The following is a 27221-nucleotide window of genomic DNA, read 5'->3' on the forward strand; positions in this document are numbered from 1 at the left end:
AGTCGAAATCCCTCCATTCCTTCAGTGTGAAGCAGTCGCACTTATTCTTATTCAATCTGAATCCTGATGCTTGACAGAAGAAGTCTGTTAGCAGTAGCGCCCTCCTCACAGATTGTTTATTGGAGCATAGAATATTGACATCGTCCATATAGGCACTTACTTTCACTGACTGCCCACCTCCTCCTGGAATCGGCACCCCTCTAATGATCTTATCTTTCCTCAACAGCGTGAGCAGGGGTTCGAGGACACAGATGAAGAGGATGGGCGACAGGGGGCATCCTTGTTTTACCCCAGACATCAGATCCACTTTTCCAGACAAGAAGCCATTAATGGTAACTTGGCTATAGGATTCTTTGTACAGTAATGCGACTTGTTTGATCACTGTCTCAGGAAAATTCATTTTCTTCAGCACAAGCCACAGGAACTCGTGCGAGACTCGGTCATAGGCCTTCTGAAAGTCCAGTGACAACACGGCCAAATCTTGCTTTCTGTCTTTGGAGTACCAGATGCAGTCCCTGATGGTATTTAGGTTATCTGCAATACTTCTACCCGGTACCCCACAAACTTGGTCTTGGTGGATGACCTTGTCGATGTGTTTCTTAATTCTATTAACCAAAATTTTGGATAACACCTTGTAATCGACATTGAGGAGGGTTATTGGCCTCCAATTTTCAAGACTGGTCTTGTCTCCTTTCTTGAACAGCAAAGTAAGTATTCCTCTCCTCCATGACTCAGGTAACAGCTCGCTCTTCATTGCTGCTTTGAAGATCTCCAGCAGGTCTTCCTTCAGAGTGTTCCAGAATGTTGAAAAGAACTCCACTGATAGACCATCTGATCCTGGAGCCTTCCCTCTTGCGAAACTCTTGATTACACTCAGGAGTTCTCCCAAGGTAAGTTCCTTGCATAAGTCTTCTTTCTCAGCTTGGCCAAGCTTAAGTTCTAGCGCTTCTAGGGCGTGTGAGACAAAAGACATATCTATCTTCTTTTTGTCAAAGAGAGACTGATAGAATTTCTTGGCCTCTTGAAGCATACCTTCTTTGCTGGTTTGACCAGCGATATTGGTCATGATATTTTTCTGTTCCATACTTTTCTTGAAAAAGAAGCGTGAACATTTCTCGTTATTTTCCAACTGTTGCACTTTAGTATTAAAGATCACTTCTTGTCCTTTTTGATGGATGACCTCTTTAATTTCTTTCTTAATTTTTCCCACCAGGTCAGCGATATCAACACCAGCGTTCTTCAAACTCAGGTAAGTCTGTAATTTTGTGTTGAGTCTCTTGTACCACCTTTTCTTCTCTCGGGCTCTTTTAATCCCATAATCTAAGAAGAAGTTCTTGATCTTCTCTTTAGTATTGTCCCACCATTCTAGGATTGATGGAAATTTTCCTTTAGCAGTTGCCCATTTTTTATAGGCTACAATGAATTTCTCCTGCATCACTTTGTCTTCCAGAAAGCTGGTATTTAATCTCCATACTCCTCTTCCTCTTTCATTTGCAGGGATATGAATAGTTGCACTGAGCATTTTATGGTCAGAGAAGATATTGTCTTCAATCTTAATATCCACTGGCTTCATATTTTTGGATGTGAGTACATAATCCAGTCTGGACTTGACTGTAACGTTCTCCCAGGTATAACCTGGTTCAGACCTCTTCAGACTCCTCCATACATCAGACAATTCAAAATCGCAAATGAAATTTTTCCACTGTTGTACGGTTTTATCTACTCTTCTTGCAGCACCTCCAGTTCGATCTTCACTTTCGAGTGCACAATTGAGATCACCTGCTACTACAAGCGATGTTGAGCCGGCAATAAATGGCTGGATATCTTCAATCAATTCTGACCTTTCATTAGTATCAGGTGAGGCATACACATTGAGGAGTTTCACTTCACTCCCATTATAGTCAACAATAACTAAAAGCGCCCTCCCGGGGATAAGTTCAACAAAGGAAATAATTCGGCAATTCTGCCCTTTCATTAAAACGCCTACTCCTGTTGACTTATTTGAATTTTCGCCTGACCAAACCGATTGTCCGTGAGGCCAACTGTCTCTCAGCTCTTTATTGTCCATACTGTGATCTATATCACATTCTTGCAGAAAAACAATATCAAAGTTCAATGTGCTCAAAAACGAAAAAAAGGCAGCCCTTCTGGCAGAGCTCCTCACACTCCTCACATTCAGCGAGAGCAACTTCAGACAGGACATCATTCAGACTTCATGATGACCCATCAGAATCAGAAAGTTCAGGAAGTATATCCCCCAGGCTTGGAGTTGCGAACTCCTGGATATCCATGGTGGGCTGGATAGGTTGGGACATTTCAATTGCCGATACTGGCTGCGGTGTCTCCATTGCCAGCACTGGCTGTACGTCTTTTAATTTTGCCTTCATAGCCTTTTTCGACTTGACACTACTAGACTCAGCCGACTCAACCTTTTTCCTTTTTCTTTTCTCCTCCAGCTCCATCACTTCACCCCAGTCATCCTCTTGGCCATCAGGAAGACTGGGAGAGCGGACATCAGTCACACGAGAACCGCTAGATGGCAGACCCTCGGCCTCGGATGGGACATCGGACTCTGTAACTGCTACAGGACCGGCCACCATTACGGAAGGACTCAGGATAATGGATAGGTTCTTTTTTCCCTCTGATACTGGGGCCACCTTCCGTATGAGGCCAGCAACAGATGGCCCAGCAGCAGGCTCCTTGGATAGAATAGTCAGTCCAGGTTGTTGTTGAGCTGACGCTGCAACCTGCGCCCAAGTCTTTACCCTATCTGGGCAATCTTTGAATGTGTGTCTCTTCCCACCACACAGATTACATGTGATCTCCTCCTGACACTCGTCTCTATTGTGGCCAAGCTTCCCACAGTGACTGCAGAAGCGTGTGTCAGCCGCCTCTGCTTTACATCCATCTGGCTTGTGCCCAAACTTCCTACATTTCCTACAATAGGAGGGCATATTGTTGTAGAAAAGATAGCCTCTGTCACGGCCAATGGTGAAATTGGAAGGCGGGTGGTGAACTCCCCCAATCCCATCTGGGTCTGCTCCAAACTTCACCAAAAATTTGTATTTGCCTGTCCATAGGCCAACTTCGTCCATCACCTTCTGGCCATTTTTAATGTCCGTACAATACCGCAGCAGGAACCGAGCAATATTGTCCATGGTGACATACGGATTGTACATGAAGACAGTCACATACGCTTCACCATAGGAGTAGAGCAACGTGAATTTAAGTCCCTCCAGCTCTGGACTCCCCTCTTTCAATTTCAGAGTTTGGTAGAAGTTCTGGCAGGCAGCTGTTGTCTCCAAGACCAGGATGTAATAGTCTTTTGCCGGATGTTGTAGGCAGAGAATGTCATTCTTTTCCACCAGAAGAAGTCCAAACAGGATCTCTGTAGCCAGATGTTTCAATCCGAACTCCTCCCGATAATTTTCTCCAATATCAATTCGGATGCCGTTCTTCACAAAATTTTGTCCACGCTCCAGGAATCGGATTCGGCCATAAGAAGCCATATTATCTGTATCCCTGTCTGGGAACTCAGTCGATCGCCTTCTTGTTCTCCGTGGTCTTCCCCTTATAGCAGCATAGAGCTTCAGACAGTAAACTGCCAATGCTCTAAGGCCAAGGGTATGACAGGCTAGGAGACCCTCTGACAAGCCACTTGAGCTTAGCCAAAAGGCCGAGAAGCGATAACCCGAACGGGCCGCGCGTTGCCCGAGCCTGCCCGATACTGCTGTTCAGCCCTTGCAGCGATTCAGCCTACTTCTAGGCAATTCCATGGGGCCCTGCAGGCTCACACACTCACAGCTACACGGGAGGTGAATAAAGGCCGGAGAGGAAGCCAGACAGGATTTGCTTCTTTTGCTTGCACCACAATGCAGTGCTGAAAGAGGAGGAATCTACATAAAAACGCCTTCCTGGCAACGCCCAAATGCCCTGCTGCCATGCAGATAAACACTGGCAGCGGCAGCAAGTGCATGCCCACAGCCACCCCTTGTTCCTTCACACCTTGTATCAGCTGTAATCCAGTCCAGTCCAGTGCTGCCTGCTGAGCAGCACTGACCAACACTGCCTGGGCCCAGGCTTTTATCTCTGAGGCCCCATTATGATGTCAGAAAGCTGGCTCTGGCTCCTCAGGGCTCCACTATGACACGTGCAAAGTTCCGTCTGAACTTTATATAAGACGGTGCGGCTCAGTCAGTCACTCAGTGTTGCCTGAGAGGGCAACACTGCAACAGCCGGCCGCCAGGCTGTCTTTTTTTGCACAGCTAGTTGCCTCCAGGAGACAAGGGACTGCAAAATGGAAAATAAGCATCCACCAACTTTACAGACAACTTCTCCTTGCTCCTACAACCTCCATCCTTGCACAGTTTGTTATTCTTCTAGGTAACATAGTAACAAATCCAAATTGCTGCTCTCTTTGTAGGCAAGCAAGGCTTTGTTGCAACTGCAATTCTTACTCCTTCTTGAAATGTAGGGACGACAGTACATTCCATCACATCCATCTAGTGTACACAGGTAGGTCCATTGTGGCGGGCGGGCGGGCGGGCGGGCGGCTTTAATGGCTGTTTGCTGTTCCCCTACTCCACTCCACTATTTGACTGTGGTGCTGCATCAATCAGTGGCTGGCTCAGGTGCAGCTCTTTAACTTACCTAAAAGGGAGGGCGGAGAGAAGACAAGGAAGGTGAATGAGCTGTTCCAATGTGAAATGCCGGAAACACAGACACACAGACGACACAAAACAAGAGGTGGCAATGTATTCGTTAATTGCATTTAATCAATTAGCTCATTATCACTCATGCATTGTCCAACAGGTGTTGAAATAATGGGATTAAAAGGGGAGATCCCTTCAGAAAGACAGAAACAATGGCAAACACAAAAAACACTTTTGGAATCTGATTTTAGTCAACACATAAGGAAAGGGTGCACCGGTCCTGGAAATACTGCAATACCAGGTCAATGCGTGGAGTGGACAGAGCAAGCTCTATTTCCATCTCCCTGTTCTAAAAATCCATTTAATATATGGTCCCCAGATAGGGGACGTATCAGATATTAAACTGATAAGAACAGTTACTACACTTGATCTTAGCCAAAAGGCCGAGAAGCGATAACCCGAACGGGCCGCGCGTTGCCCGAGCCTGCCCGATACTGCTGTTCAGCCCTTGCAGCGATTCAGCCTACTTCTAGGCAATTCCATGGGGCCCTGCAGGCTCACACACTCACAGCTACACGGGAGGTGAATAAAGGCCGGAGAGGAAGCCAGACAGGATTTGCTTCTTTTGCTTGCACCACAATGCAGTGCTGAAAGAGGAGGAATCTACATAAAAACGCCTTCCTGGCAACGCCCAAATGCCCTGCTGCCATGCAGATAAACACTGGCAGCGACAGCAAGTGCATGCCCACAGCCACCCCTTGTTCCTTCACACCTTGTATCAGCTGTAATCCAGTCCAGTCCAGTGCTGCCTGCTGAGCAGCACTGACCAACACTGCCTGGGCCCAGGCTTTTATCTCTGAGGCCCCATTATGATGTCAGAAAGCTGGCTCTGGCTCCTCAGGGCTCCACTATGACACGTGCAAAGTTCCGTCTGAACTTTATATAAGACGGTGCGGCTCAGTCAGTCACTCAGTGTTGCCTGAGAGGGCAACACTGCAACAGCTGGCCGCCAGGCTGTCTTTTTTTGCACAGCTAGTTGCCTCCAGGAGGCCACAAGAGGGAGACAAGGGACTGCAAAATGGAAAATAAGCATCCGCCAACTTTACAGACAACTTCTCCTTGCTCCTACAACCTCCATCCTTGCACAGTTTGTTATTCTTCTAGGTAACATAGTAACAAATCCAAATTGCTGCTCTCTTTGTAGGCAAGCAAGGCTTTGTTGCAACTGCAATTCTTACTCCTTCTTGAAATGTAGGGACGACAGTACATTCCATCACATCCATCTAGTGTACACAGGTAGGTCCATTGTGGCGGGCGGGCGGGCGGGCGGCTTTAATGGCTGTTTGCTGTTCCCCTACTCCACTCCACTATTTGACTGTGGTGCTGCATCAATCAGTGGCTGGCTCAGGTGCAGCTCTTTAACTTACCTAAAAGGGAGGGCGGAGAGAAGACAAGGAAGGTGAATGAGCTGTTCCAATGTGAAATGCCGGAAACACAGACACACAGACGACACAAAACAAGAGGTGGCAATGTATTCATTAATTGCATTTAATCAATTAGCTCATTATCACTCATGCATTGTCCAACAGGTGTTGAAATAATGGGATTAAAAGGGGAGATCCCTTCAGAAAGACAGAAACAATGGCAAACACAAAAAACACTTTTGGAATCTGATTTTAGTCAACACATAAGGAAAGGGTGCACCGGTCCTGGAAATACTGCAATACCAGGTCAATGCGTGGAGTGGACAGAGCAAGCTCTATTTCCATCTCCCTGTTCTAAAAATCCATTTAATATATGGTCCCCAGATAGGGGACGTATCAGATATTAAACTGATAAGAACAGATACTACACTTGATCTTAGCCAAAAGGCCGAGAAGCGATAACCCGAACGGGCCGCGCGTTGCCCGAGCCTGCCCGATACTGCTGTTCAGCCCTTGCAGCGATTCAGCCTACTTCTAGGCAATTCCATGGGGCCCTGCAGGCTCACACACTCACAGCTACACGGGAGGTGAATAAAGGCCGGAGAGGAAGCCAGACAGGATTTGCTTCTTTTGCTTGCACCACAATGCAGTGCTGAAAGAGGAGGAATCTACATAAAAACGCCTTCCTGGCAACGCCCAAATGCCCTGCTGCCATGCAGATAAACACTGGCAGCGGCAGCAAGTGCATGCCCACAGCCACCCCTTGTTCCTTCACACCTTGTATCAGCTGTAATCCAGTCCAGTCCAGTGCTGCCTGCTGAGCAGCACTGACCAACACTGCCTGGGCCCAGGCTTTTATCTCTGAGGCCCCATTATGATGTCAGAAAGCTGGCTCTGGCTCCTCAGGGCTCCACTATGACACGTGCAAAGTTCCGTCTGAACTTTATATAAGACGGTGCGGCTCAGTCAGTCACTCAGTGTTGCCTGAGAGGGCAACACTGCAACAGCCGGCTGCCAGGCTGTCTTTTTTTGCACAGCTAGTTGCCTCCAGGAGGCCACAAGAGGGAGACAAGGGACTGCAAAATGGAAAATAAGCATCCACCAACTTTACAGACAACTTCTCCTTGCTCCTACAACCTCCATCCTTGCACAGTTTGTTATTCTTCTAGGTAACATAGTAACAAATCCAAATTGCTGCTCTCTTTGTAGGCAAGCAAGGCTTTGTTGCAACTGCAATTCTTACTCCTTCTTGAAATGTAGGGACGACAGTACATTCCATCACATCCATCTAGTGTACACAGGTAGGTCCATTGTGGCGGGCGAGCGGGCGGCTTTAATGGCTGTTTGCTGTTCCCCTACTCCACTCCACTATTTGACTGTGGTGCTGCATCAATCAGTGGCTGGCTCAGGTGCAGCTCTTTAACTTACCTAAAAGGGAGGGCGGAGAGAAGACAAGGAAGGTGAATGAGCTGTTCCAATGTGAAATGCCGGAAACACAGACACACAGACGACACAAAACAAGAGGTGGCAATGTATTCATTAATTGCATTTAATCAATTAGCTCATTATCACTCATGCATTGTCCAACAGGTGTTGAAATAATGGGATTAAAAGAGGAGATCCCTTCAGAAAGACAGAAACAATGGCAAACACAAAAAAACACTTTTGGAATCTGATTTTAGTCAACACATAAGGAAAGGGTGCACCGGTCCTGGAAATACTGCAATACCAGGTCAATGCGTGGAGTGGACAGAGCAAGCTCTATTTCCATCTCCCTGTTCTAAAAATCCATTTAATATATGGTCCCCAGATAGGGGACGTATCAGATACTACACTTGATCTTAGCCAAAAGGCCGAGAAGCGATAACCCGAACGGGCCGCGCGTTGCCCGAGCCTGCCCGATACTGCTGTTCAGCCCTTGCAGCGATTCAGCCTACTTCTAGGCAATTCCATGGGGCCCTGCAGGCTCACACACTCACAGCTACACGGGAGGTGAATAAAGGCCGGAGAGGAAGCCAGACAGGATTTGCTTCTTTTGCTTGCACCACAATGCAGTGCTGAAAGAGGAGGAATCTACATAAAAACGCCTTCCTGGCAACGCCCAAATGCCCTGCTGCCATGCAGATAAACACTGGCAGCGGCAGCAAGTGCATGCCCACAGCCACCCCTTGTTCCTTCACACCTTGTATCAGCTGTAATCCAGTCCAGTCCAGTGCTGCCTGCTGAGCAGCACTGACCAACACTGCCTGGGCCCAGGCTTTTATCTCTGAGGCCCCATTATGATGTCAGAAAGCTGGCTCTGGCTCCTCAGGGCTCCACTATGACACGTGCAAAGTTCCGTCTGAACTTTATATAAGACGGTGCGGCTCAGTCAGTCACTCAGTGTTGCCTGAGAGGGCAACACTGCAACAGCCGGCCGCCAGGCTGTCTTTTTTTGCACAGCTAGTTGCCTCCAGGAGGCCACAAGAGGGAGACAAGGGACTGCAAAATGGAAAATAAGCATCCACCAACTTTACAGACAACTTCTCCTTGCTCCTACAACCTCCATCCTTGCACAGTTTGTTATTCTTCTAGGTAACATAGTAACAAATCCAAATTGCTGCTCTCTTTGTAGGCAAGCAAGGCTTTGTTGCAACTGCAATTCTTACTCCTTCTTGAAATGTAGGGACGACAGTACATTCCATCACATCCATCTAGTGTACACAGGTAGGTCCATTGTGGCGGGCGGGCGGGCGGCTTTAATGGCTGTTTGCTGTTCCCCTACTCCACTCCACTATTTGACTGTGGTGCTGCATCAATCAGTGGCTGGCTCAGGTGCAGCTCTTTAACTTACCTAAAAGGGAGGGCGGAGAGAAGACAAGGAAGGTGAATGAGCTGTTCCAATGTGAAATGCCGGAAACACAGACACACAGACGACACAAAACAAGAGGTGGCAATGTATTCATTAATTGCATTTAATCAATTAGCTCATTATCACTCATGCATTGTCCAACAGGTGTTGAAATAATGGGATTAAAAGGGGAGATCCCTTCAGAAAGACAGAAACAATGGCAAACACAAAAAACACTTTTGGAATCTGATTTTAGTCAACACATAAGGAAAGGGTGCACCGGTCCTGGAAATACTGCAATACCAGGTCAATGCGTGGAGTGGACAGAGCAAGCTCTATTTCCATCTCCCTATTCTAAAAATCCATTTAATATATGGTCCCCAGATAGGGGACGTATCAGATATTAAACTGATAAGAACAGATACTACACTTGATCTTAGCCAAAAGGCCGAGAAGCGATAACCCGAACGGGCCGCGCGTTGCCCGAGCCCGCCCGATACTGCTGTTCAGCCCTTGCAGCGATTCAGCCTACTTCTAGGCAATTCCATGGGGCCCTGCAGGCTCACACACTCACAGCTACACGGGAGGTGAATAAAGGCCGGAGAGGAAGCCAGACAGGATTTGTTTCTTTTGCTTGCACCACAATGCAGTGCTGAAAGAGGAGGAATCTACATAAAAACGCATACCTGGCAACGCCCAAATGCCCTGCTGCCATGCAGATAAACACTGGCAGCGGCAGCAAGTGCATGCCCACAGCCACCCCTTGTTCCTTCACACCTTGTATCAGCTGTAATCCAGTCCAGTCCAGTGCTGCCTGCTGAGCAGCACTGACCAACACTGCCTGGGCCCAGGCTTTTATCTCTGAGGCCCCATTATGATGTCAGAAAGCTGGCTCTGGCTCCTCAGGGCTCCACTATGACACGTGCAAAGTTCCGTCTGAACTTTATATAAGACGGTGCGGCTCAGTCAGTCACTCAGTGTTGCCTGAGAGGGCAACACTGCAACAGCCGGCCGCCAGGCTGTCTTTTTTTGCACAGCTAGTTGCCTCCAGGAGGCCACAAGAGGGAGACAAGGGACTGCAAAATGGAAAATAAGCATCCACCAACTTTACAGACAACTTCTCCTTGCTCCTACAACCTCCATCCTTGCACAGTTTGTTATTCTTCTAGGTAACATAGTAACAAATCCAAATTGCTGCTCTCTTTGTAGGCAAGCAAGGCTTTGTTGCAACTGCAATTCTTACTCCTTCTTGAAATGTAGGGACGACAGTACATTCCATCACATCCATCTAGTGTACACAGGTAGGTCCATTGTGGCGGGCGGGCGGGCGGGCGGGCGGCTTTAATGGCTGTTTGCTGTTCCCCTACTCCACTCCACTATTTGACTGTGGTGCTGCATCAATCAGTGGCTGGCTCAGGTGCAGCTCTTTAACTTACCTAAAAGGGAGGGCGGAGAGAAGACAAGGAAGGTGAATGATCCGTTCCAATGTGAAATGCCGGAAACACAGACACACAGACGACACAAAACAAGAGGTGGCAATGTATTCATTAATTGCATTTAATCAATTAGCTCATTATCACTCATGCATTGTCCAACAGGTGTTGAAATAATGGGATTAAAAGGGGAGATCCCTTCAGAAAGACAGAAACAATGGCAAACACAAAAAACACTTTTGGAATCTGATTTTAGTCAACACATAAGGAAAGGGTGCACCGGTCCTGGAAATACTGCAATACCAGGTCAATGCGTGGAGTGGACAGAGCAAGCTCTATTTCCATCTCCCTGTTCTAAAAATCCATTTAATATATGGTCCCCAGATAGGGGACGTATCAGATATTAAACTGATAAGAACAGATACTACACTTGATCTTAGCCAAAAGGCCGAGAAGCGATAACCCGAACGGGCCGCGCGTTGCCCGAGCCTGCCCGATACTGCTGTTCAGCCCTTGCAGCGATTCAGCCTACTTCTAGGCAATTCCATGGGGCCCTGCAGGCTCACACACTCACAGCTACACGGGAGGTGAATAAAGGCCGGAGAGGAAGCCAGACAGGATTTGCTTCTTTTGCTTGCACCACAGTGCAGTGCTGAAAGAGGAGGAATCTACATAAAAACGCCTTCCTGGCAACGCCCAAATGCCCTGCTGCCATGCAGATAAACACTGGCAGCGGCAGCAAGTGCATGCCCACAGCCACCCCTTGTTCCTTCACACCTTGTATCAGCTGTAATCCAGTCCAGTCCAGTGCTGCCTGCTGAGCAGCACTGACCAACACTGCCTGGGCCCAGGCTTTTATCTCTGAGGCCCCATTATGATGTCAGAAAGCTGGCTCTGGCTCCTCAGGGCTCCACTATGACACGTGCAAAGTTCCGTCTGAACTTTATATAAGACGGTGCGGCTCAGTCAGTCACTCAGTGTTGCCTGAGAGGGCAACACTGCAACAGCCGGCCGCCAGGCTGTCTTTTTTTGCACAGCTAGTTGCCTCCAGGAGGCCACAAGAGGGAGACAAGGGACTGCAAAATGGAAAATAAGCATCCACCAACTTTACAGACAACTTCTCCTTGCTCCTACAACCTCCATCCTTGCACAGTTTGTTATTCTTCTAGGTAACATAGTAACAAATCCAAATTGCTGCTCTCTTTGTAGGCAAGCAAGGCTTTGTTGCAACTGCAATTCTTACTCCTTCTTGAAATGTAGGGACGACAGTACATTCCATCACATCCATCTAGTGTACACAGGTAGGTCCATTGTGGCGGGCGGGCGGGCGGGCGGGCGGGCGGGCGGCTTTAATGGCTGTTTGCTGTTCCCCTACTCCACTCCACTATTTGACTGTGGTGCTGCATCAATCAGTGGCTGGCTCAGGTGCAGCTCTTTAACTTACCTAAAAGGGAGGGCGGAGAGAAGACAAGGAAGGTGAATGAGCTGTTCCAATGTGAAATGCCGGAAACACAGACACACAGACGACACAAAACAAGAGGTGGCAATGTATTCATTAATTGCATTTAATCAATTAGCTCATTATCACTCATGCATTGTCCAACAGGTGTTGAAATAATGGGATTAAAAGGGGAGATCCCTTCAGAAAGACAGAAACAATGGCAAACACAAAAAACACTTTTGGAATCTGATTTTAGTCAACACATAAGGAAAGGGTGCACCGGTCCTGGAAATACTGCAATACCAGGTCAATGCGTGGAGTGGACAGAGCAAGCTCTATTTCCATCTCCCTGTTCTAAAAATCCATTTAATATATGGTCCCCAGATAGGGGACGTATCAGATATTAAACTGATAAGAACAGATACTACACTTGATCTTAGCCAAAAGGCCGAGAAGCGATAACCCGAACGGGCCGCGCATTGCCCGAGCCTGCCCGATACTGCTGTTCAGCCCTTGCAGCGATTCAGCCTACTTCTAGGCAATTCCATGGGGCCCTGCAGGCTCACACACTCACAGCTACACGGGAGGTGAATAAAGGCCGGAGAGGAAGACAGACAGGATTTGCTTCTTTTGCTTGCACCACAATGCAGTGCTGAAAGAGGAGGAATCTACATAAAAACGCCTTCCTGGCAACGCCCAAATGCCCTGCTGCCATGCAGATAAACACTGGCAGCGGCAGCAAGTGCATGCCCACAGCCACCCCTTGTTCCTTCACACCTTGTATCAGCTGTAATCCAGTCCAGTCCAGTGCTGCCTGCTGAGCAGCACTGACCAACACTGCCTGGGCCCAGGCTTTTATCTCTGAGGCCCCATTATGATGTCAGAAAGCTGGCTCTGGCTCCTCAGGGCTCCACTATGACACGTGCAAAGTTCCGTCTGAACTTTATATAAGACGGTGCGGCTCAGTCAGTCACTCAGTGTTGCCTGAGAGGGCAACACTGCAACAGCCGGCCGCCAGGCTGTCTTTTTTTGCACAGCTAGTTGCCTCCAGGAGGCCACAAGAGGGAGACAAGGGACTGCAAAATGGAAAATAAGCATCCACCAACTTTACAGACAACTTCTCCTTGCTCCTACAACCTCCATCCTTGCACAGTTTGTTATTCTTCTAGGTAACATAGTAACAAATCCAAATTGCTGCTCTCTTTGTAGGCAAGCAAGGCTTTGTTGCAACTGCAATTCTTACTCCTTCTTGAAATGTAGGGACGACAGTACATTCCATCACATCCATCTAGTGTACACAGGTAGGTCCATTGTGGCGGGCGGGCGGGCGGCTTTAATGGCTGTTTGCTGTTCCCCTACTCCACTCCACTATTTGACTGTGGTGCTGCATCAATCAGTGGCTGGCTCAGATGCAGCTCTTTAACTTACCTAAAAGGGAGGGCGGAGAGAAGACAAGGAAGGTGAATGAGCTGTTCCAATGTGAAATGCCGGAAACACAGACACACAGACGACACAAAACAAGAGGTGGCAATGTATTCATTAATTGCATTTAATCAATTAGCTCATTATCACTCATGCATTGTCCAACAGGTGTTGAAATAATGGGATTAAAAGGGGAGATCCCTTCAGAAAGACAGAAACAATGGCAAACACAAAAAACACTTTTGGAATCTGATTTTAGTCAACACATAAGGAAAGGGTGCACCGGTCCTGGAAATACTGCAATACCAGGTCAATGCGTGGAGTGGACAGAGCAAGCTCTATTTCCATCTCCCTGTTCTAAAAATCCATTTAATATATGGTCCCCAGATAGGGGACGTATCAGATATTAAACTGATAAGAACAGATACTACACTTGATCTTAGCCAAAAGGCCGAGAAGCGATAACCCGAACGGGCCGCGCGTTGCCCGAGCCTGCCCGATACTGCTGTTCAGCCCTTGCAGCGATTCAGCCTACTTCTAGGCAATTCCATGGGGCCCTGCAGGCTCACACACTCACAGCTACACGGGAGGTGAATAAAGGCCGGAGAGGAAGCCAGACAGGATTTGCTTCTTTTGCTTGCACCACAATGCAGTGCTGAAAGAGGAGGAATCTACATAAAAACGCCTTCCTGGCAACGCCCAAATGCCCTGCTGCCATGCAGATAAACACTGGCAGCGGCAGCAAGTGCATGCCCACAGCCACCCCTTGTTCCTTCACACCTTGTATCAGCTGTAATCCAGTCCAGTCCAGTGCTGCCTGCTGAGCAGCACTGACCAACACTGCCTGGGCCCAGGATTTTATCTCTGAGGCCCCATTATGATGTCAGAAAGCTGGCTCTGGCTCCTCAGGGCTCCACTATGACACGTGCAAAGTTCCGTCTGAACTTTATATAAGACGGTGCGGCTCAGTCAGTCACTCAGTGTTGCCTGAGAGGGCAACACTGCAACAGCCGGCCGCCAGGCTGTCTTTTTTTGCACAGCTAGTTGCCTCCAGGAGGCCACAAGAGGGAGACAAGGGACTGCAAAATGGAAAATAAGCATCCACCAACTTTACAGACAACTTCTCCTTGCTCCTACAACCTCCATCCTTGCACAGTTTGTTATTCTTCTAGGTAACATAGTAACAAATCCAAATTGCTGCTCTCTTTGTAGGCAAGCAAGGCTTTGTTGCAACTGCAATTCTTACTCCTTCTTGAAATGTAGGGACGACAGTACATTCCATCACATCCATCTAGTGTACACAGGTAGGTCCATTGTGGCGGGCGAGCGGGCGGGCGGGCGGCTTTAATGGCTGTTTGCTGTTCCCCTACTCCACTCCACTATTTGACTGTGGTGCTGCATCAATCAGTGGCTGGCTCAGGTGCAGCTCTTTAACTTACCTAAAAGGGAGGGCGGAGAGAAGACAAGGAAGGTGAATGAGCTGTTCCAATGTGAAATGCCGGAAACACAGACACACAGACGACACAAAACAAGAGGTGGCAATGTATTCATTAATTGCATTTAATCAATTAGCTCATTATCACTCATGCATTGTCCAACAGGTGTTGAAATAATGGGATTAAAAGGGGAGATCCCTTCAGAAAGACAGAAACAATGGCAAACACAAAAAAACACTTTTGGAATCTGATTTTAGTCAACACATAAGGAAAGGGTGCACCGGTCCTGGAAATACTGCAATACCAGGTCAATGCGTGGAGTGGACAGAGCAAGCTCTATTTCCATCTCCCTGTTCTAAAAATCCATTTAATATATGGTCCCCAGATAGGGGACGTATCAGATACTACACTTGATCTTAGCCAAAAGGCCGAGAAGCGATAACCCGAACGGGCCGCGCGTTGCCCGAGCCTGCCCGATACTGCTGTTCAGCCCTTGCAGCGATTCAGCCTACTTCTAGGCAATTCCATGGGGCCCTGCAGGCTCACACACTCACAGCTACACGGGAGGTGAATAAAGGCCGGAGAGGAAGCCAGACAGGATTTGCTTCTTTTGCTTGCACCACAATGCAGTGCTGAAAGAGGAGGAATCTACATAAAAACGCCTTCCTGGCAACGCCCAAATGCCCTGCTGCCATGCAGATAAACACTGGCAGCGGCAGCAAGTGCATGCCCACAGCCACCCCTTGTTCCTTCACACCTTGTATCAGCTGTAATCCAGTCCAGTCCAGTGCTGCCTGCTGAGCAGCACTGACCAACACTGCCTGGGCCCAGGCTTTTATCTCTGAGGCCCCATTATGATGTCAGAAAGCTGGCTCTGGCTCCTCAGGGCTCCACTATGACACGTGCAAAGTTCCGTCTGAACTTTATATAAGACGGTGCGGCTCAGTCAGTCACTCAGTGTTGCCTGAGAGGGCAACACTGCAACAGCCGGCCGCCAGGCTGTCTTTTTTTGCACAGCTAGTTGCCTCCAGGAGGCCACAAGAGGGAGACAAGGGACTGCAAAATGGAAAATAAGCATCCACCAACTTTACAGACAACTTCTCCTTGCTCCTACAACCTCCATCCTTGCACAGTTTGTTATTCTTCTAGGTAACATAGTAACAAATCCAAATTGCTGCTCTCTTTGTAGGCAAGCAAGGCTTTGTTGCAACTGCAATTCTTACTCCTTCTTGAAATGTAGGGACGACAGTACATTCCATCACATCCATCTAGTGTACACAGGTAGGTCCATTGTGGCGGGCGGGCGGGCGGCTTTAATGGCTGTTTGCTGTTCCCCTACTCCACTCCACTATTTGACTGTGGTGCTGCATCAATCAGTGGCTGGCTCAGGTGCAGCTCTTTAACTTACCTAAAAGGGAGGGCGGAGAGAAGACAAGGAAGGTGAATGAGCTGTTCCAATGTGAAATGCCGGAAACACAGACACACAGACGACACAAAACAAGAGGTGGCAATGTATTCATTAATTGCATTTAATCAATTAGCTCATTATCACTCATGCATTGTCCAACAGGTGTTGAAATAATGGGATTAAAAGGGGAGATCCCTTCAGAAAGACAGAAACAATGGCAAACACAAAAAACACTTTTGGAATCTGATTTTAGTCAACACATAAGGAAAGGGTGCACCGGTCCTGGAAATACTGCAATACCAGGTCAATGCGTGGAGTGGACAGAGCAAGCTCTATTTCCATCTCCCTATTCTAAAAATCCATTTAATATATGGTCCCCAGATAGGGGACGTATCAGATATTAAACTGATAAGAACAGATACTACACTTGATCTTAGCCAAAAGGCCGAGAAGCGATAACCCGAACGGGCCGCGCGTTGCCCGAGCCCGCCCGATACTGCTGTTCAGCCCTTGCAGCGATTCAGCCTACTTCTAGGCAATTCCATGGGGCCCTGCAGGCTCACACACTCACAGCTACACGGGAGGTGAATAAAGGCCGGAGAGGAAGCCAGACAGGATTTGTTTCTTTTGCTTGCACCACAATGCAGTGCTGAAAGAGGAGGAATCTACATAAAAACGCATACCTGGCAACGCCCAAATGCCCTGCTGCCATGCAGATAAACACTGGCAGCGGCAGCAAGTGCATGCCCACAGCCACCCCTTGTTCCTTCACACCTTGTATCAGCTGTAATCCAGTCCAGTCCAGTGCTGCCTGCTGAGCAGCACTGACCAACACTGCCTGGGCCCAGGCTTTTATCTCTGAGGCCCCATTATGATGTCAGAAAGCTGGCTCTGGCTCCTCAGGGCTCCACTATGACACGTGCAAAGTTCCGTCTGAACTTTATATAAGACGGTGCGGCTCAGTCAGTCACTCAGTGTTGCCTGAGAGGGCAACACTGCAACAGCCGGCCGCCAGGCTGTCTTTTTTTGCACAGCTAGTTGCCTCCAGGAGGCCACAAGAGGGAGACAAGGGACTGCAAAATGGAAAATAAGCATCCACCAACTTTACAGACAACTTCTCCTTGCTCCTACAACCTCCATCCTTGCACAGTTTGTTATTCTTCTAGGTAACATAGTAACAAATCCAAATTGCTGCTCTCTTTGTAGGCAAGCAAGGCTTTGTTGCAACTGCAATTCTTACTCCTTCTTGAAATGTAGGGACGACAGTACATTCCATCACATCCATCTAGTGTACACAGGTAGGTCCATTGTGGCGGGCGGGCGGGCGGGCGGGCGGCTTTAATGGCTGTTTGCTGTTCCCCTACTCCACTCCACTATTTGACTGTGGTGCTGCATCAATCAGTGGCTGGCTCAGGTGCAGCTCTTTAACTTACCTAAAAGGGAGGGCGGAGAGAAGACAAGGAAGGTGAATGATCCGTTCCAATGTGAAATGCCGGAAACACAGACACACAGACGACACAAAACAAGAGGTGGCAATGTATTCATTAATTGCATTTAATCAATTAGCTCATTATCACTCATGCATTGTCCAACAGGTGTTGAAATAATGGGATTAAAAGGGGAGATCCCTTCAGAAAGACAGAAACAATGGCAAACACAAAAAACACTTTTGGAATCTGATTTTAGTCAACACATAAGGAAAGGGTGCACCGGTCCTGGAAATACTGCAATACCAGGTCAATGCGTGGAGTGGACAGAGCAAGCTCTATTTCCATCTCCCTGTTCTAAAAATCCATTTAATATATGGTCCCCAGATAGGGGACGTATCAGATATTAAACTGATAAGAACAGATACTACACTTGATCTTAGCCAAAAGGCCGAGAAGCGATAACCCGAACGGGCCGCGCGTTGCCCGAGCCTGCCCGATACTGCTGTTCAGCCCTTGCAGCGATTCAGCCTACTTCTAGGCAATTCCATGGGGCCCTGCAGGCTCACACACTCACAGCTACACGGGAGGTGAATAAAGGCCGGAGAGGAAGCCAGACAGGATTTGCTTCTTTTGCTTGCACCACAGTGCAGTGCTGAAAGAGGAGGAATCTACATAAAAACGCCTTCCTGGCAACGCCCAAATGCCCTGCTGCCATGCAGATAAACACTGGCAGCGGCAGCAAGTGCATGCCCACAGCCACCCCTTGTTCCTTCACACCTTGTATCAGCTGTAATCCAGTCCAGTCCAGTGCTGCCTGCTGAGCAGCACTGACCAACACTGCCTGGGCCCAGGCTTTTATCTCTGAGGCCCCATTATGATGTCAGAAAGCTGGCTCTGGCTCCTCAGGGCTCCACTATGACACGTGCAAAGTTCCGTCTGAACTTTATATAAGACGGTGCGGCTCAGTCAGTCACTCAGTGTTGCCTGAGAGGGCAACACTGCAACAGCCGGCCGCCAGGCTGTCTTTTTTTGCACGGCTAGTTGCCTCCAGGAGGCCACAAGAGGGAGATAAGGGACTGCAAAATGGAAAATAAGCATCCACCAACTTTACAGACAACTTCTCCTTGCTCCTACAACCTCCATCCTTGCACAGTTTGTTATTCTTCTAGGTAACATAGTAACAAATCCAAATTGCTGCTCTCTTTGTAGGCAAGCAAGGCTTTGTTGCAACTGCAATTCTTACTCCTTCTTGAAATGTAGGGACGACAGTACATTCCATCACATCCATCTAGTGTACACAGGTAGGTCCATTGTGGCGGGCGGGCGGGCGGGCGGGCGGGCGGCTTTAATGGCTGTTTGCTGTTCCCCTACTCCACTCCACTATTTGACTGTGGTGCTGCATCAATCAGTGGCTGGCTCAGGTGCAGCTCTTTAACTTACCTAAAAGGGAGGGCGGAGAGAAGACAAGGAAGGTGAATGAGCTGTTCCAATGTGAAATGCCGGAAACACAGACACACAGACGACACAAAACAAGAGGTGGCAATGTATTCATTAATTGCATTTAATCAATTAGCTCATTATCACTCATGCATTGTCCAACAGGTGTTGAAATAATGGGATTAAAAGGGGAGATCCCTTCAGAAAGACAGAAACAATGGCAAACACAAAAAACACTTTTGGAATCTGATTTTAGTCAACACATAAGGAAAGGGTGCACCGGTCCTGGAAATACTGCAATACCAGGTCAATGCGTGGAGTGGACAGAGCAAGCTCTATTTCCATCTCCCTGTTCTAAAAATCCATTTAATATATGGTCCCCAGATAGGGGACGTATCAGATATTAAACTGATAAGAACAGATACTACACTTGATCTTAGCCAAAAGGCCGAGAAGCGATAACCCGAACGGGCCGCGCATTGCCCGAGCCTGCCCGATACTGCTGTTCAGCCCTTGCAGCGATTCAGCCTACTTCTAGGCAATTCCATGGGGCCCTGCAGGCTCACACACTCACAGCTACACGGGAGGTGAATAAAGGCCGGAGAGGAAGACAGACAGGATTTGCTTCTTTTGCTTGCACCACAATGCAGTGCTGAAAGAGGAGGAATCTACATAAAAACGCCTTCCTGGCAACGCCCAAATGCCCTGCTGCCATGCAGATAAACACTGGCAGCGGCAGCAAGTGCATGCCCACAGCCACCCCTTGTTCCTTCACACCTTGTATCAGCTGTAATCCAGTCCAGTCCAGTGCTGCCTGCTGAGCAGCACTGACCAACACTGCCTGGGCCCAGGCTTTTATCTCTGAGGCCCCATTATGATGTCAGAAAGCTGGCTCTGGCTCCTCAGGGCTCCACTATGACACGTGCAAAGTTCCGTCTGAACTTTATATAAGACGGTGCGGCTCAGTCAGTCACTCAGTGTTGCCTGAGAGGGCAACACTGCAACAGCCGGCCGCCAGGCTGTCTTTTTTTGCACAGCTAGTTGCCTCCAGGAGGCCACAAGAGGGAGACAAGGGACTGCAAAATGGAAAATAAGCATCCACCAACTTTACAGACAACTTCTCCTTGCTCCTACAACCTCCATCCTTGCACAGTTTGTTATTCTTCTAGGTAACATAGTAACAAATCCAAATTGCTGCTCTCTTTGTAGGCAAGCAAGGCTTTGTTGCAACTGCAATTCTTACTCCTTCTTGAAATGTAGGGACGACAGTACATTCCATCACATCCATCTAGTGTACACAGGTAGGTCCATTGTGGCGGGCGGGCGGGCGGCTTTAATGGCTGTTTGCTGTTCCCCTACTCCACTCCACTATTTGACTGTGGTGCTGCATCAATCAGTGGCTGGCTCAGATGCAGCTCTTTAACTTACCTAAAAGGGAGGGCGGAGAGAAGACAAGGAAGGTGAATGAGCTGTTCCAATGTGAAATGCCGGAAACACAGACACACAGACGACACAAAACAAGAGGTGGCAATGTATTCATTAATTGCATTTAATCAATTAGCTCATTATCACTCATGCATTGTCCAACAGGTGTTGAAATAATGGGATTAAAAGGGGAGATCCCTTCAGAAAGACAGAAACAATGGCAAACACAAAAAACACTTTTGGAATCTGATTTTAGTCAACACATAAGGAAAGGGTGCACCGGTCCTGGAAATACTGCAATACCAGGTCAATGCGTGGAGTGGACAGAGCAAGCTCTATTTCCATCTCCCTGTTCTAAAAATCCATTTAATATATGGTCCCCAGATAGGGGACGTATCAGATATTAAACTGATAAGAACAGATACTACACTTGATCTTAGCCAAAAGGCCGAGAAGCGATAACCCGAACGGGCCGCGCGTTGCCCGAGCCTGCCCGATACTGCTGTTCAGCCCTTGCAGCGATTCAGCCTACTTCTAGGCAATTCCATGGGGCCCTGCAGGCTCACACACTCACAGCTACACGGGAGGTGAATAAAGGCCGGAGAGGAAGCCAGACAGGATTTGCTTCTTTTGCTTGCACCACAATGCAGTGCTGAAAGAGGAGGAATCTACATAAAAACGCCTTCCTGGCAACGCCCAAATGCCCTGCTGCCATGCAGATAAACACTGGCAGCGGCAGCAAGTGCATGCCCACAGCCACCCCTTGTTCCTTCACACCTTGTATCAGCTGTAATCCAGTCCAGTCCAGTGCTGCCTGCTGAGCAGCACTGACCAACACTGCCTGGGCCCAGGCTTTTATCTCTGAGGCCCCATTATGATGTCAGAAAGCTGGCTCTGGCTCCTCAGGGCTCCACTATGACACGTGCAAAGTTCTGTCTGAACTTTATATAAGACGGTGCGGCTCAGTCAGTCACTCAGTGTTGCCTGAGAGGGCAACACTGCAACAGCCGGCCGCCAGGCTGTCTTTTTTTGCACAGCTAGTTGCCTCCAGGAGGCCACAAGAGGGAGACAAGGGACTGCAAAATGGAAAATAAGCATCCACCAACTTTACAGACAACTTCTCCTTGCTCCTACAACCTCCATCCTTGCACAGTTTGTTATTCTTCTAGGTAACATAGTAACAAATCCAAATTGCTGCTCTCTTTGCAGGCAAGCAAGGCTTTGTTGCAACTGCAATTCTTACTCCTTCTTGAAATGTAGGGACGACAGTACATTCCATCACATCCATCTAGTGTACACAGGTAGGTCCATTGTGGCGGGCGGGCGGGCGGCTTTAATGGCTGTTTGCTGTTCCCCTACTCCACTCCACTATTTGACTGTGGTGCTGCATCAATCAGTGGCTGGCTCAGGTGCAGCTCTTTAACTTACCTAAAAGGGAGGGCGGAGAGAAGACAAGGAAGGTGAATGAGCTGTTCCAATGTGAAATGCCGGAAACACAGACACACAGACGACACAAAACAAGAGGTGGCAATGTATTCATTAATTGCATTTAATCAATTAGCTCATTATCACTCATGCATTGTCCAACAGGTGTTGAAATAATGGGATTAAAAGGGGAGATCCCTTCAGAAAGACAGAAACAATGGCAAACACAAAAAACACTTTTGGAATCTGATTTTAGTCAACACATAAGGAAAGGGTGCACCGGTCCTGGAAATACTGCAATACCAGGTCAATGCGTGGAGTGGACAGAGCAAGCTCTATTTCCATCTCCCTGTTCTAAAAATCCATTTAATATATGGTCCCCAGATAGGGGACGTATCAGATATTAAACTGATAAGAACAGATACTACACTTGATCTTAGCCAAAAGGCCGAGAAGCGATAACCCGAACGGGCCGCGCGTTGCCCGAGCCCGCCCGATACTGCTGTTCAGCCCTTGCAGCGATTCAGCCTACTTCTAGGCAATTCCATGGGGCCCTGCAGGCTCACACACTCACAGCTACACGGGAGGTGAATAAAGGCCGGAGAGGAAGCCAGACAGGATTTGCTTCTTTTGCTTGCACCACAATGCAGTGCTGAAAGAGGAGGAATCGACATAAAAACGCATACCTGGCAACGCCCAAATGCCCTGCTGCCATGCAGAAAAACACTGGCAGCGGCAGCAAGTGCATGCCCACAGCCACCCCTTGTTCCTTCACACCTTGTATCAGCTGTAATCCAGTCCAGTCCAGTGCTGCCTGCTGAGCAGCACTGACCAACACTGCCTGGGCCCAGGCTTTTATCTCTGAGGCCCCATTATGATGTCAGAAAGCTGGCTCTGGCTCCTCAGGGCTCCACTATGACACGTGCAAAGTTCCGTCTGAACTTTATATAAGACGGTGCGGCTCAGTCAGTCACTCAGTGTTGCCTGAGAGGGCAACACTGCAACAGCCGGCCGCCAGGCTGTCTTTTTTTGCACAGCTAGTTGCCTCCAGGAGGCCACAAGAGGGAGACAAGGGACTGCAAAATGGAAAATAAGCATCCACCAACTTTACAGACAACTTCTCCTTGCTCCTACAACCTCCATCCTTGCACAGTTTGTTATTCTTCTAGGTAACATAGTAACAAATCCAAATTGCTGCTCTCTTTGTAGGCAAGCAAGGCTTTGTTGCAACTGCAATTCTTACTCCTTCTTGAAATGTAGGGACGACAGTACATTCCATCACATCCATCTAGCGTACACAGGTAGGTCCATTGTGGCGGGCGGGCGGGCGGGCGGCTTTAATGGCTGTTTGCTGTTCCCCTACTCCACTCCACTATTTGACTGTGGTGCTGCATCAATCAGTGGCTGGCTCAGGTGCAGCTCTTTAACTTACCTAAAAGGGAGGGCGGAGAGAAGACAAGGAAGGTGAATGAGCTGTTCCAATGTGAAATGCCGGAAACACAGACACACAGACGACACAAAACAAGAGGTGGCAATGTATTCATTAATTGCATTTAATCAATTAGCTCATTATCACTCATGCATTGTCCAACAGGTGTTGAAATAATGGGATTAAAAGGGGAGATCCCTTCAGAAAGACAGAAACAATGGCAAACACAAAAAACACTTTTGGAATCTGATTTTAGTCAACACATAAGGAAAGGGTGCACCGGTCCTGGAAATACTGCAATACCAGGTCAATGCGTGGAGTGGACAGAGCAAGCTCTATTTCCATCTCCCTGTTCTAAAAATCCATTTAATATATGGTCCCCAGATAGGGGACGTATCAGATATTAAACTGATAAGAACAGATACTACACTTGATCTTAGCCAAAAGGCCGAGAAGCGATAACCCGAACGGGCCGCGCGTTGCCCGAGCCTGCCCGATACTGCTGTTCAGCCCTTGCAGCGATTCAGCCTACTTCTAGGCAATTCCATGGGGCCCTGCAGGCTCACACACTCACAGCTACACGGGAGGTGAATAAAGGCCGGAGAGGAAGCCAGACAGGATTTGCTTCTTTTGCTTGCACCACAATGCAGTGCTGAAAGAGGAGGAATCTACATAAAAACGCCTTCCTGGCAACGCCCAAATGCCCTGCTGCCATGCAGATAAACACTGGCAGCGGCAGCAAGTGCATGCCCACAGCCACCCCTTGTTCCTTCACACCTTGTATCAGCTGTAATCCAGTCCAGTCCAGTGCTGCCTGCTGAGCAGCACTGACCAACACTGCCTGGGCCCAGGCTTTTATCTCTGAGGCCCCATTATGATGTCAGAAAGCTGGCTCTGGCTCCTCAGGGCTCCACTATGACACGTGCAAAGTTCTGTCTGAACTTTATATAAGACGGTGCGGCTCAGTCAGTCACTCAGTGTTGCCTGAGAGGGCAACACTGCAACAGCCGGCCGCCAGGCTGTCTTTTTTTGCACAGCTAGTTGCCTCCAGGAGGCCACAAGAGGGAGACAAGGGACTGCAAAATGGAAAATAAGCATCCACCAACTTTACAGACAACTTCTCCTTGCTCCTACAACCTCCATCCTTGCACAGTTTGTTATTCTTCTAGGTAACATAGTAACAAATCCAAATTGCTGCTCTCTTTGTAGGCAAGCAAGGCTTTGTTGCAACTGCAATTCTTACTCCTTCTTGAAATGTAGGGACGACAGTACATTCCATCACATCCATCTAGTGTACACAGGTAGGTCCATTGTGGCGGGCGGGCGGGCGGGCGGCTTTAATGGCTGTTTGCTGTTCCCCTACTCCACTCCACTATTTGACTGTGGTGCTGCATCAATCAGTGGCTGGCTCAGGTGCAGCTCTTTAACTTACCTAAAAGGGAGGGTGGAGAGAAGACAAGGAAGGTGAATGAGCTGTTCCAATGTGAAATGCCGGAAACACAGACACACAGACGACACAAAACAAGAGGTGGCAATGTATTCATTAATTGCATTTAATCAATTAGCTCATTATCACTCATGCATTGTCCAACAGGTGTTGAAATAATGGGATTAAAAGGGGAGATCCCTTCAGAAAGACAGAAACAATGGCAAACACAAAAAACACTTTTGGAATCTGATTTTAGTCAACACATAAGGAAAGGGTGCACCGGTCCTGGAAATACTGCAATACCAGGTCAATGCGTGGAGTGGACAGAGCAAGCTCTATTTCCATCTCCCTGTTCTAAAAATCCATTTAATATATGGTCCCCAGATAGGGGACGTATCAGATATTAAACTGATAAGAACAGATACTACACTTGATCTTAGCCAAAAGGCCGAGAAGCGATAACCCGAACGGGCCGCGCGTTGCCCGAGCCTGCCCGATACTGCTGTTCAGCCCTTGCAGCGATTCAGCCTACTTCTAGGCAATTCCATGGGGCCCTGCAGGCTCACACACTCACAGCTACACGGGAGGTGAATAAAGGCCGGAGAGGAAGCCAGACAGGATTTGCTTCTTTTGCTTGCACCACAATGCAGTGCTGAAAGAGGAGGAATCTACATAAAAACGCCTTCCTGGCAACGCCCAAATGCCCTGCTGCCATGCAGATAAACACTGGCAGCGGCAGCAAGTGCATGCCCACAGCCACCCCTTGTTCCTTCACACCTTGTATCAGCTGTAATCCAGTCCAGTCCAGTGCTGCCTGCTGAGCAGCACTGACCAACACTGCCTGGGCCCAGGCTTTTATCTCTGAGGCCCCATTATGATGTCAGAAAGCTGGCTCTGGCTCCTCAGGGCTCCACTATGACACGTGCAAAGTTCCGTCTGAACTTTATATAAGACGGTGCGGCTCAGTCAGTCACTCAGTGTTGCCTGAGAGGGCAACACTGCAACAGCCGGCCGCCAGGCTGTCTTTTTTTGCACAGCTAGTTGCCTCCAGGAGACAAGGGACTGCAAAATGGAAAATAAGCATCCACCAACTTTACAGACAACTTCTCCTTGCTCCTACAACCTCCATCCTTGCACAGTTTGTTATTCTTCTAGGTAACATAGTAACAAATCCAAATTGCTGCTCTCTTTGTAGGCAAGCAAGGCTTTGTTGCAACTGCAATTCTTACTCCTTCTTGAAATGTAGGGACGACAGTACATTCCATCACATCCATCTAGTGTACACAGGTAGGTCCATTGTGGCGGGCGGGCGGGCGGGCGGCTTTAATGGCTGTTTGCTGTTCCCCTACTCCACTCCACTATTTGACTGTGGTGCTGCATCAATCAGTGGCTGGCTCAGGTGCAGCTCTTTAACTTACCTAAAAGGGAGGGCGGAGAGAAGACAAGGAAGGTGAATGAGCTGTTCCAATGTGAAATGCCGGAAACACAGACACACAGACGACACAAAACAAGAGGTGGCAATGTATTCATTAATTGCATTTAATCAATTAGCTCATTATCACTCATGCATTGTCCAACAGGTGTTGAAATAATGGGATTAAAAGGGGAGATCCCTTCAGAAAGACAGAAACAATGGCAAACACAAAAAACACTTTTGGAATCTGATTTTAGTCAACACATAAGGAAAGGGTGCACCGGTCCTGGAAATACTGCAATACCAGGTCAATGCGTGGAGTGGACAGAGCAAGCTCTATTTCCATCTCCCTGTTCTAAAAATCCATTTAATATATGGTCCCCAGATAGGGGACGTATCAGATATTAAACTGATAAGAACAGATACTACACTTGATCTTAGCCAAAAGGCCGAGAAGCGATAACCCGAACGGGCCGCGCGTTGCCCGAGCCTGCCCGATACTGCTGTTCAGCCCTTGCAGCGATTCAGCCTACTTCTAGGCAATTCCATGGGGCCCTGCAGGCTCACACACTCACAGCTACACGGGAGGTGAATAAAGGCCGGAGAGGAAGCCAGACAGGATTTGCTTCTTTTGCTTGCACCACAATGCAGTGCTGAAAGAGGAGGAATCTACATAAAAACGCCTTCCTGGCAACGCCCAAATGCCCTGCTGCCATGCAGATAAACACTGGCAGCGACAGCAAGTGCATGCCCACAGCCACCCCTTGTTCCTTCACACCTTGTATCAGCTGTAATCCAGTCCAGTCCAGTGCTGCCTGCTGAGCAGCACTGACCAACACTGCCTGGGCCCAGGCTTTTATCTCTGAGGCCCCATTATGATGTCAGAAAGCTGGCTCTGGCTCCTCAGGGCTCCACTATGACACGTGCAAAGTTCCGTCTGAACTTTATATAAGACGGTGCGGCTCAGTCAGTCACTCAGTGTTGCCTGAGAGGGCAACACTGCAACAGCCGGCCGCCAGGCTGTCTTTTTTTGCACAGCTAGTTGCCTCCAGGAGGCCACAAGAGGGAGACAAGGGACTGCAAAATGGAAAATAAGCATCCGCCAACTTTACAGACAACTTCTCCTTGCTCCTACAACCTCCATCCTTGCACAGTTTGTTATTCTTCTAGGTAACATAGTAACAAA

At 48.3% G+C, this 27221-nt stretch overlaps 14 non-coding genes and 2 pseudogenes across 14 annotated transcripts; all 16 read right to left on the minus strand.

Annotated features, from left to right (window-relative positions):
* Positions 1-4916: 4916 nt before the first annotated feature.
* Positions 4917-5107, minus strand: LOC142680844 (U2 spliceosomal RNA). The gene has a single exon (XR_012853258.1). It is a non-coding gene; the product is annotated as a U2 spliceosomal RNA (small nuclear RNA).
* A 1238-nt stretch (positions 5108-6345) lies between these two features.
* LOC142680453 (U2 spliceosomal RNA) lies at positions 6346-6536 on the minus strand. Its single transcript, XR_012852938.1, has one exon. It is a non-coding gene; the product is annotated as a U2 spliceosomal RNA (small nuclear RNA).
* A 1235-nt stretch (positions 6537-7771) lies between these two features.
* Positions 7772-7941, minus strand: LOC142680950 (U2 spliceosomal RNA; annotated as a pseudogene).
* Positions 7942-9175: 1234 nt separating this feature from the next.
* Positions 9176-9366, minus strand: LOC142680786 (U2 spliceosomal RNA). Its single transcript, XR_012853210.1, has one exon. It is a non-coding gene; the product is annotated as a U2 spliceosomal RNA (small nuclear RNA).
* Positions 9367-10608: 1242 nt separating this feature from the next.
* On the minus strand, positions 10609-10799 carry LOC142680454 (U2 spliceosomal RNA). The gene has a single exon (XR_012852939.1). It is a non-coding gene; the product is annotated as a U2 spliceosomal RNA (small nuclear RNA).
* A 1250-nt stretch (positions 10800-12049) lies between these two features.
* Positions 12050-12240, minus strand: LOC142680455 (U2 spliceosomal RNA). Its single transcript, XR_012852940.1, has one exon. It is a non-coding gene; the product is annotated as a U2 spliceosomal RNA (small nuclear RNA).
* Positions 12241-13474: 1234 nt separating this feature from the next.
* LOC142680456 (U2 spliceosomal RNA) lies at positions 13475-13665 on the minus strand. The gene has a single exon (XR_012852941.1). It is a non-coding gene; the product is annotated as a U2 spliceosomal RNA (small nuclear RNA).
* A 1243-nt stretch (positions 13666-14908) lies between these two features.
* LOC142680951 (U2 spliceosomal RNA) lies at positions 14909-15078 on the minus strand (annotated as a pseudogene).
* A 1234-nt stretch (positions 15079-16312) lies between these two features.
* LOC142680787 (U2 spliceosomal RNA) lies at positions 16313-16503 on the minus strand. The gene has a single exon (XR_012853211.1). It is a non-coding gene; the product is annotated as a U2 spliceosomal RNA (small nuclear RNA).
* A 1242-nt stretch (positions 16504-17745) lies between these two features.
* Positions 17746-17936, minus strand: LOC142680457 (U2 spliceosomal RNA). Its single transcript, XR_012852942.1, has one exon. It is a non-coding gene; the product is annotated as a U2 spliceosomal RNA (small nuclear RNA).
* Positions 17937-19182: 1246 nt separating this feature from the next.
* LOC142680458 (U2 spliceosomal RNA) lies at positions 19183-19373 on the minus strand. Its single transcript, XR_012852943.1, has one exon. It is a non-coding gene; the product is annotated as a U2 spliceosomal RNA (small nuclear RNA).
* A 1234-nt stretch (positions 19374-20607) lies between these two features.
* On the minus strand, positions 20608-20798 carry LOC142680459 (U2 spliceosomal RNA). Its single transcript, XR_012852944.1, has one exon. It is a non-coding gene; the product is annotated as a U2 spliceosomal RNA (small nuclear RNA).
* A 1234-nt stretch (positions 20799-22032) lies between these two features.
* Positions 22033-22223, minus strand: LOC142680460 (U2 spliceosomal RNA). The gene has a single exon (XR_012852945.1). It is a non-coding gene; the product is annotated as a U2 spliceosomal RNA (small nuclear RNA).
* Positions 22224-23461: 1238 nt separating this feature from the next.
* On the minus strand, positions 23462-23652 carry LOC142680461 (U2 spliceosomal RNA). Its single transcript, XR_012852946.1, has one exon. It is a non-coding gene; the product is annotated as a U2 spliceosomal RNA (small nuclear RNA).
* A 1238-nt stretch (positions 23653-24890) lies between these two features.
* Positions 24891-25081, minus strand: LOC142680462 (U2 spliceosomal RNA). Its single transcript, XR_012852947.1, has one exon. It is a non-coding gene; the product is annotated as a U2 spliceosomal RNA (small nuclear RNA).
* A 1224-nt stretch (positions 25082-26305) lies between these two features.
* Positions 26306-26496, minus strand: LOC142680465 (U2 spliceosomal RNA). The gene has a single exon (XR_012852948.1). It is a non-coding gene; the product is annotated as a U2 spliceosomal RNA (small nuclear RNA).
* Positions 26497-27221: the final 725 nt, after the last annotated feature.

The sequence above is a fragment of the Rhinoderma darwinii genome (genome assembly GCF_050947455.1).
Source record: "Rhinoderma darwinii isolate aRhiDar2 chromosome 2 unlocalized genomic scaffold, aRhiDar2.hap1 SUPER_2_unloc_56, whole genome shotgun sequence".
Lineage (NCBI taxonomy): Eukaryota > Metazoa > Chordata > Amphibia > Anura > Rhinodermatidae > Rhinoderma > Rhinoderma darwinii.